We start from the raw sequence: 10,423 nt of genomic DNA, 5'->3' as shown, positions 1-10,423 counted from the left end.
CATCTCTAAGCACTTTACAGTTATATGGTGCTTCAGACAGAATTTCTTTTTTTGCATGTGTGCACTGTTTCATGCAGTAGTGTTCTTCTTCTGCAGCACACTGATATTGAGAACACTACAAAACTGAGGCAGTGTCAGACAGCTTAGTTCCCTTCAGGTGCAGTACAGAGCAGAGCAGAAGGCAAATGGAAGGAACAGGTATTTATCTTCATTCCAAGGTTGCCACAGGCCAGTTTGGTTGCTGGAAAAATTCCAGCTACCTCAAGAGTTGCCCTAACTTGTACCGTAATTGCTGTGTTTCCCATAGGACTTTTCAGCTCTCTGCATGACAGGTACTGAAGAACATCCTAGCCACACCTCAGACTGCTCTCATGCTGGCCCACACACCTAAAGATCTTTATTAAATATTACCAGTCTAGCAATTTCTTCTTTTTTTTGGAGGGAAGACTTCTTCTGGTGCAGGAAGAATGTGAAGAAAAGTAGAAGAGGGAAGTCAGGGACAGCTAATGTCCATAACATGTAAATTAATTCTCCTGCAACAGAAATCCCTTGTTCTCTTGCTGGGCCTAGCATGAGAGTTCATCTAGCAAATAACTTCTCTGGTATGTTTATGATAGGTCTATTAATATATAATTGCTTCAATTATTATCTAACTTAACAAAATGTTCTTAAATTTTTGCAAAGACCCTTGCATGCATCTATGGTTATTTCTTAGGTATTACTGCAAGTAAAACTATGCTCTTTATATTCCTCATTGAACATGCAAAAGCCCTAAAAATTTTATACTCACCTTAATCAGGACACTCTAAACTTGCTGCTTTTTCACAAGTATTGTGTCATCACCTCAGCTTCCAATAATTGCCTACAGTCCTTTATTCTTTACAGTATTCCCTTTTCCATTTCCTATAGAGTCACCATTCTGAATTCCTCCATTTCCCTGCATATAATCTGGTTAATATGCCATTCTCAAATATGGTTTATTATTCCATGTGAGCAAGGGAGAACATGGGAGAGGAAGTGAGCTGAAGCAACCTTTTTGTTTGTCAATGATGAGATGCAGTGTCAGCAAACTGTCACAGCCCAAGACTGGAGATGACTGGTACAACTATAGCACTCCTGAAAAAAAATTCTGGTGAGCCTTAAGTTTTCATCTTTAATTTTTACCTTTGCTCTTAACAAATAATACATCTCAAGTAAAATTTCTCGTCTCTTACTGAGCTGTTTTTTTTGGCATTTACTTTGTTGTGCATGTATTCAGGCCTTATATATGAGTTTTATATAGAAGGAGAGAGTTACCATTGAATCACTGCATACATTTCTGGACAATAAAACATAACATATAAAGAATTAGCATATAAACACGAGGTACATTGAATGAAAAGTCATATTGAGTCATCTGCATAGTAGAGAAAAATTCTTTAGCTGCCTCATCCCTGCAAACAGGCACTGATAAAGTATTACCATGACAAGCAGGTAATACTGGTAAGATCAAAATGGAAAAAGTGACACTCATGAGGTGGAACAAAACACACCATGGGAAAATGAATTGACCTGCTATGATGACTCACATCCAGCTAACCAATCCAAAGTACATTCTTTGAAGCCTGTGAAAAGTGGAGGAAGCAGATGCTGTAAGTGCATGTATGTAGACATAGGGGTACAGAAAGGATACACAAGACCTGGAGCCTGAAAGTAGATAGACACAAGCACATCTGGTGTTATCAGAGTTACAGAAGCATGAGCTATTGTATCAGCAGAGAAGTGGTTAGCCTTTGATTTTAACTTTGTGAAATTCACTTGCTATCCGATTCCAAGGGCAATTTAATGTCACTTCTGCCTAGTCATAGACAAATTTCTAGCTAAGTAGATGGGAGGTAATGCCAGCTGATTATGAAAGTGACTGCTGATAAGCCTGCCAATGCTTGCTAGAGAGTGGATAGTAATTAAGCATTCATTTAAACATAATATTGGAAGTAGGAATAATCTATCTCGTATTCCTTGTGTATCTTATTTGAGTATGTCATCACCTCTGTATCTGGAAGGAGAAGAAACAGCGTTAAGTGCCCAAGCCTACCAACTTACTAGTTTGAAAGGAATGTAACGCTGTAGTTTATACATCAGCCTGAATGGAAATTGCATGTACAAATAATCTGAATGTTGGATTCTACAAAAGGAAATACCACTTAAGGTACTCATTACAAAAATTTCAGTCTGTGTATATGACACCAAGAACTTTCTGGACTTGCGGAGGGAATCCATAGAGTAAGTATTAGGGATAAACTCATGCTTGTAAAATATAATTTGCCTGATAAATTTCTTACTGTAAGGTTTAGATACTAGCATTAACCAAGCCCTGTCCAGCTACTTTATGCCAGGATGAATCATATGTGACAAATGGAGCACTGAAATCTGCCCTAATGTATGTAACTTTTACAAAGGTGTTGACTGAAGTTCGGTGTCATACCACAAACTGGCTCATCCAGTGTCTCTCAGACTCTCCTCTTTAATGTCTGAGTCAGACAATGGGAAGTCCTGTGGATGTCCTACAACAATGAGAAACAATGTGAGCCACAGTTATCTCCCCAATGGAAAAAAAAATAAATTAGAAAAAGTCATGTATTGTAAAAATGCCCTTCAGCAACCCATTCTTTCCTTCCATTTTTTGTTCAAAAGCTCACTACTAATGCTGCATTTTGTTGCCTGCTTGCACCACATACATTTTTATACAGACAGGAAAAAGATGAAATAGAAGACTAAACAACATTTTTTGCATCTTATTTTTTTGCAGATTGCACTAGCACAAGTTTGTCTATAATTTCTCCTTTGAACATTACCAAGCAAGCATTTTTAGGAGGAATCCTCTGGCAGTGTGGGCAGCAAATCCTGTTGCCATTTCTTTATCCCCAGATTTTTGTGGTCAAACCAAACTTTTCAAAAGAGCTGCCTGTACTGGCATTTGTTACATTATTTAACAGAAGAACTTTGTTCCTATTCATTATATTTGGAATGTGTAAGATAAAAACCTCATATTATGGACAGGTTTAACAACAGGACATGAGGATCTTCACAGCTTTCAGAAGTTATTAGAGGTGGCTCTTTGTAAACCCATCGGTATGTGTGTTAAGGCAGTGTTTTAAAATGGGAGAAGTCATAAATTCCTCCCTGTATGGACCATGGGACAGCCTTGAGCTCAGGGTCCTCCATCTTTTGTTTGATATTCCCGTTTTTTGTAAGGTCTCAGAGTATTTTGCACGGGAGTGTGTTGTTACCAGAGAATAAGGACCTGCTCCTGGGAATGATTCATTTCATTCTCACATTAGGAGGAACTTTGAATTGACAGCTTTTAAATCATGTCCTTGCTTTCCTCCTTACATGCTCATCATCCCCCTTGAGCCTAAAATTAGGCCTTGGCCCCTGTTGTCATCTCCTAGTACCTTCCAGCAGAGTGATTCTGCTTTGTCTAGAGAGGCAAATGCCTTCTCCTGACTGCAAGGTGCTTTCACAGAATAGATTCCATGTGTGCAGCGACAGCAGCAATATGCACAGGTGAGGGTATACAGAGGATCAGCTCACATGCTCAAAAGTATGTCTGGCTTTCCATTCAAACCCATTCAAAACCTCTCACACCCTTTACTGAGTGGGAAGAGCATATTCCCAGAGAGTATCTGGATTAGTGAGTAGGTGGCAAATAACCTGGCAGTGAGTGAAGAGCTGAGCTGCCTCTTTGGGCAGCCACTGCTACAGGCACAAAAGGAGAGACACATGCCTCCAGCCAAAGGACAGATACTTCCCACCCCACACACGAGCAACATGCTTGTCTGTTGGGGCACAAGCACTCAGCCCATAAGAGTGACAGAGTTTATTTTACTGTCTTCTCAAAATACGTTGTTTTGTGCAGTAAAGGAGTTCTAGATAATTGAAGAGAAACTTACAGGCTCTTCCCCATCAGAAATGTTGAAAAGAAAAACTTCACTGCCAATAGAGAGGATCACTTAATGGTGTGAACCTCTCACTTGCTATATAAAGCATCAGTTAAATGGCAGAACTGAAATTCAGCAGGTTTTTTTAGGGAAATTTACCAAGTAGAGGTACTTCTGTTGGGATCTTTTTTATTGTCCTGCTTGTTCCATGCAGCAAGAAGCAGTGTCTCTTTAGTAGCAAGCCTTACTCTGCATGACTGACTACCTAATTCCCCACCTCCACCCAGATGTATTGCAAACTATGTAAAATTGTTTCTATTTTAATATTTTATAAGTGATTTCAGAATAGAAAATACTGTTAAAGTACCTGCTACATCAATGAAGACTTAGAAAGGATCTTCCAAAATTAAACCAAATTTAATTTCTTCCATATCTGCAATGTAATATACCTAGAAGTCTTCAAATTATACAAGCAGTTTTTAAGCCAAGCCTTGTAATTGTACTGTAATAAACAGGAAAAGGTATTTTTCTTGCATTGAATATACAGACAAAACTAATAAAAAATTTAATTACATAGTGCAAAATACCAACAAAGGGCAAATATTCATTTCTGCCTCTTTGAAGGCTGCTCTGTCCTTTGCTTCAAGAAGTATTTGGATTGAATTGATGACATAGTTGAACGAAATTATTTATAAAATTTGAAATACAATGCTTTAAATAAAGCAAGCAATGTTTTAACATGAATAAACTGAAGCTGTTGCTTTAGGTATATGCTAATATGCAATAATTAAGAGATTCAAAGTTACCCAAGTATCTTTCATCTATTTTGTTATTTTCCACTATTGATGTTTGTATTATTTACTAATACAGAATTTAAGTTAAAACTTACTGACTTTCAGATCTTAAGGGCTAGCTTAATCAAAGCTTGTAAGAGCAATTTGTAAAATAAAAACATTAGAAGAAATAAAACACAGCATAGTTAGGGGAAGGCTATATTGCGAAACTCTTCTGTTTCAAGATCATTAATCCTTTCTTCTTTAAACATTTAATTAAAGATGTGATAACATTAGAACACTACCCATCTCCTGTTGGGGTTTCTGAAATCCTATGAGGCTTCAAGGAAATGTTCATAGCAAGAATAAGTGCAGAGTAAGGGAAAATTTAGTCCATTATTGCAAAAAGCAGATGTTTGATTTTTCATCTTCTTTTAATGCAATATGGCAGGTTCTTTGTTTTCCATTCCTAAGGGCAAAAATTGTTTAGAACACCATAATTTATATATGTAAAGTAGAACGAATGATTTAGTAAGTAATATCAGTGGTTCAACACTGAACAAAAGTAGAGCAAACCTTTTCTTCATTTCAACAAGTTTAGAATTATAGAATCCTAGAATGGTTTGGGTTGGAAGGGACTTAAAGACCATCTGGTTCCAATGCCCATGCCATGGGCAAGGATACCTTCCACTAGAACCAGTTGCTCAAAGTCCCATCCAACCCAGAAGGCTCTGAACTTTTTTCTAACAGCTCACCATAAAACTTGCAATCAAATCTGTTGATTACAGATTTTTCATGCCAAAATCAAAGTCAAACACTCATGCATGACTTTGGATTTTTCAGAAACTTACATGCAATGTTGGGTTCAGCAAATAGCTGTAATCAGTATAATCTGCCCAGAATTAAATTACAATGATATTCTGTATTACATCCACTTCTTCTTATGCATAGTTTCCCCATTACCAATAGATAGGAAACAGGGTATTAACTTATATCCTCACAAATGTTCTGATTCAGAGTAAAAGTTCCTCAAAGCCATTTTGGGGCCTTCTACTCACTGGACAGTAAATCTATAGCACTTCACATTTATGGTTTGCTTTCTTTCAGGACAATTAGCTCTGTAATCATTGTCTCTTGTGTATCTGGAGGTAGAGCATGACTGCATCCTAACATACAGTACTATGGTAATATAGCTAATTAAAAGCAGTTTTATGCAATACATTCTGAAAAAGCATTTCATATTTGTATGTTGTGGCTGGGTCTGGGGGTCTGTCTGACCCCAAGCTCTGCCACCAACAATCCTGGATAGACATCCCTAGAAGGAGCAGCCGTCCGGGGAGTTTCAGGCAGTTTCCAGCCAGGGGTAATGCTTAGGAGCGTGGCCAGAGGCTTTAAGTGATCAGCTGTTTTACAAGTGATTTCTGCTCTTGTGATCAGCCCAGCCAGCTCCATTCATGGGTTACCCCAGATGACAAGTAGATGAGAGACGGGATACCGTGTGGAGTTCTGCAGAATCCTTTATTGGGAGGCTTCAGCGAAGGGGGCCAGCGACAGTCTACCCCTGAACTGAGCAGAAGATGGAGTTTTTATAGGGAAAGGGAGAACTGGAAAAAGGGCCAATGGTCTGAGACTGGGATAAGATGACCAATAGTTAACAGGGAGATAACATGGGGTCCCAAAGCAGGAAGGGGTCCACACCTTAGTCACCATGACTGATTAGTTTTGTCTTATCTTAGGGGACTGATCTCCAGAGAGGAGGCCTGTCAGAGGTCTGGGCTTCTTCCACGACTGTATTCACAGATCTTGAACTAATTCTGATCTTCAGCTTTTGGGAAACATGTTTTAATAGCATCTCAGCTATTTCCTACTGAACTAGAAGCTGCTGCTGTCTTTCACAAGCTCTCCTGCTTTGTAAGTCTTCTAGAACTACAGTGATATGAATAGTCTAAGCAGCAAAAATAATAACATTTTTCATAGGATATATGAAAACACTCTATCAATGCCATGGTGATTAATATGAAGACCCATTACTACAAACCATGATGTGAGACAGTGAAGAGCTGTTTGTTCGTATTTCTGTGGTATATGATTAACAAGAACAGGCTCCATCACTGATCACATGTGATCAGTAATTTGGCATATTTCTGAAGCCTGCTGGGACTTGAGGAAAATTCTAGGCTGTGATAATAATAAATGATAATAACCACTCCTGAAACTCATGGTCAAAAGATAATGGGGATAAAATACTTAGTCCTTACCCTATCTCACCAAAAAATGATGTTAGGGGTATGAAAATGGGATTGGATCTGAGTGATAAAATAAAACTTTAGATAAAAGAATCATCAGATTTAATGAAATTAACAACTAGCTGCCTTACCACTTCCTTTTCTGATTTTTGATTTGTTTGCTACAGCATGTCTTTGCCTATTAGTGCAATTGCTACAGGGCAATTCTTACAGTATGAATAAAGCAGCATGATCAAACTGTACAGAATAAAAATAGTTATTTAGGAAAAAGAGGAAAGCTGGGGACATCTAATGTCCACACTAAAATGAAATGCATCAGTGACCATGGTAAGCCTTATATGTGGCTGTAATGCATTTATGTTGCAGAATTTCAAATATTTTAGGGCAACTTGTCTTAAAGTGGTTCCCTTAGATACTATCATAAATCTGTTGAAGAAGGAAGTATAGTCTGTTTTTTAAAGCACAGGACTCTGAGTCAGAGGATGTAGATTATGGCCCCTGTACTGATAACTACTGACTGTGGCTTCCTCATCTTTAAATTGGGAAATAGTACTTAACTAGACATAGGTAACAAGGAGACAGGTCACTACTACTTATAACATTGTAATTGTAATAATCAGAACAAAGCCTTCAGGAGTACTGATTTAGTAAGAGATCTGTGGGAAAGAAGCAAATCACTTGTTTGAAGTTCTGGAAACTTGCTCTAAGACAAAGTGAAAATTTTCTTTGCTGTGTTGATGGACATTCAGGAATGCAAAATACCAGTATTGCCTTCATTAAGCAACAGCCATCTAAAGGTCACTGGGGCTCTAAAGTAGAACTATGATCTCATAGCTGCAGTTTTTGCCCTTCCCTGTTCACACCCTTTCCGTGTTTATGAGTGTTATACTGGAAGGTATTGATGGCTTACATCTTCCATATATAGGGAGCCACATATCTTGCAATGATGTGTAGGCTAACTATACTCCAAAAGGTGTTGATATTGGAAACTGCCCAGACTTAAGGGTATATCTTAAGATTGATCAGAATGTGAGCTTACGAGGGAGGAGGTTTTCCCTGAACAGGAAAGTGCACCCAGTGCAAGGCTAACTCAAGCTAAGAGACCAAATGCTTGCAAGCTGGAACACTACACAAAGATCCTTCCTGCTCTTTCCCTGACAGCCTATTATTCCTATATGGAGTGCATGTGAGTGCCCACCTGCTGTCTGCATGTTCACCTGAATCCTTGGAAGTCAGAGATGGCTTTCGAGGCAGCGATGGCTGTGGTTTGCCTGGGCCTGCACCACTGTGTATGTGGACAATAAAGCCTTGGGGGAAAACAAGTCCTGAGGAACTCATGCACCCAGATACGAGTATGGCACAACTGCCTACTTTTTGTATTCATTGTATGATAAAACTACCTTTTCTTAATGTAAAATTAAGTCAACAACAACTTGGTTTTGATTAAGCTGGGGGTTTACTTGGTGCAGGGGAGTAGGAGTGCACCCAGGAACTGTTAATATATAGCTGTATAACTATAGACTATATAACAAAAAAGTCACATTTTGTGCTTACAGCAAAGGTTTGTAACAGAAGGCATCTGGCAGAGCTCCAAAGAGTACCCACTTGGGCCCCACTGAAGGTGACTGGACACAACAGAATGAGAACAACTCCATCGCCCCCGTGCCTGTGCCTGGGAAGGCCTGGCTGCTGTTGCCACATCGTCTTTGGATTGCATACAGGAACGTTTAATACTGGACAAGCTGCCCCTCCCAGTGGTGACAGGAGTGGTTAAGACTGATTTCCCAGGCTCTACCCTTTTCCTCTTATGCCGCACCACTTTAGACGTTCATGAGATGATAAAGACAGCTCAACTTAGTACAGAACACTTTCAGTGTGGAATGATCACTTGCTTTACAGCAAAACTCGTGGTCTGCTACAACATGAGACCAAAGATGTAATTTTAAAAGCACTTTTACCATTCCTTTTATGGTGTCATCACCTGGTGAAATGAAAATAATGGAGCCTTAGCTGTCTGGAACAAGGGTCACAAGAAAGGGGGAGATGAGCCCAAGGGCTGAATATTCCCTTTTGGTCCCCAGACGAGCAAGCCTGGCAGGCTGAGTGCTTGTTTCACTTGTCTGAGCCATGCTGGGCTGAGTCAGCAGAAAGCAGGCGTGATGTGAACAGCTGATCCATGATTACACAACACAAGAATCTGTTCCTTTTGCTGCCAATAGTGACAGTTCAACTTTTGCTACAGAGAAGCCACATTTCACTTTATTTAAAGCAGTAACCCTTTGGGTGGGATAGAACAGGACCCTCTAAGGTATTATATGCCTGACTGCTGCACCACCTTTCTCAAGGCCACTGCTTTCACTGCCGTGTCACAGCTTGTGTTCCCGTTTAGTGGGGTTTTCCCTTGCCACAGCCAAGCTCTGCAGTCACATCTCGAATGCTTGAGGTCACTGCCTTCCTGGGGTCCCACTGGATGGGCTGACCCTCCAGAACCCATGGGTTTATCCTGGAGCAGCGTGCCCTTCGTCCCTGAGGCAGCTGTCCTGGGGATACTGGACTCTGCATCTCATAGTCTTAGAGGGGGAATGATACTGAGCCCTTCAAGATTTAAGTCCCTCAAGGTCTGAATTGAGGATTGAATACATTTTTTTTTTCCTTTTTTTGGTTGTTAATCAGTAGCTGTAGCTGGACAGGTGTGAATAAGTAATTGCACTGTGAGCATCATATGGTGCCAAACTCTTTTTGGTGGTGCCCAGTAACAGGGTGAGGAGCAATTGCCATAAACTAAAACACAAGAAGTTTCACATTAACAGGAGGAAGAACTTCATATTGAAGGTGGCAGAGCAGTGGATCAGGCTGCCCAGGGAGGTCATGGAGACTCCCTCTCTGGAGACATTCCAAACCCACCTGGACACGTTTCTGTGTCACCTGTTCTAGGTGACCCTGCTTTGGCAGGAGGATTGAACTAGATGATCTCTCTAAGGATCATCTTAGATGATCATCTAAGGATGCTCTCATTCCATCCGTTTGCACATTTGTATAATCTTTCGTTTTGAGAGTAAGAGAAGATAATCCCAAGAGGGTCTGTCTGGACAAGAACCACCACGACTGAAGCCGGCAGACTTCAGTCTCAAACTCAGCAGACCCCCAGACTCAAACGGAGGGAAGAACTGCTCCTGCGGATTCATTAGCACCGCAAGAGACACATATAACAAGCAAATAGGAAATTGAGTACTAATAGGGAATTGAGTACTAAGAGAAAGTTACTTAATTTAGAACCAGTAAACGCTGATGCCTTCGTTTGTTAATATGTGTAAACAGCCTAAAGTTTTGATGACCGGTAAGCCCGCCTTACGAGGGTCACTGTTCCATCGGTTCACGCCGATCACGACTGGGCGCTCCCTTCAGGAGCCTCCCCCCTCAGGAACCTCTCCCCCCAGGATCCTCCCTCCCTCAGGAGCCTCCCCCCCTCAGGAGCCTCCCCCCC

This window comes from Parus major, chromosome 2 (assembly GCF_001522545.3).
Source record: "Parus major isolate Abel chromosome 2, Parus_major1.1, whole genome shotgun sequence".
In the NCBI taxonomy this organism is placed as follows: domain Eukaryota; kingdom Metazoa; phylum Chordata; class Aves; order Passeriformes; family Paridae; genus Parus; species Parus major.
The sequence above is the reverse complement of the archived record's forward strand: the minus strand, read 5'-3'. Positions refer to the sequence as shown.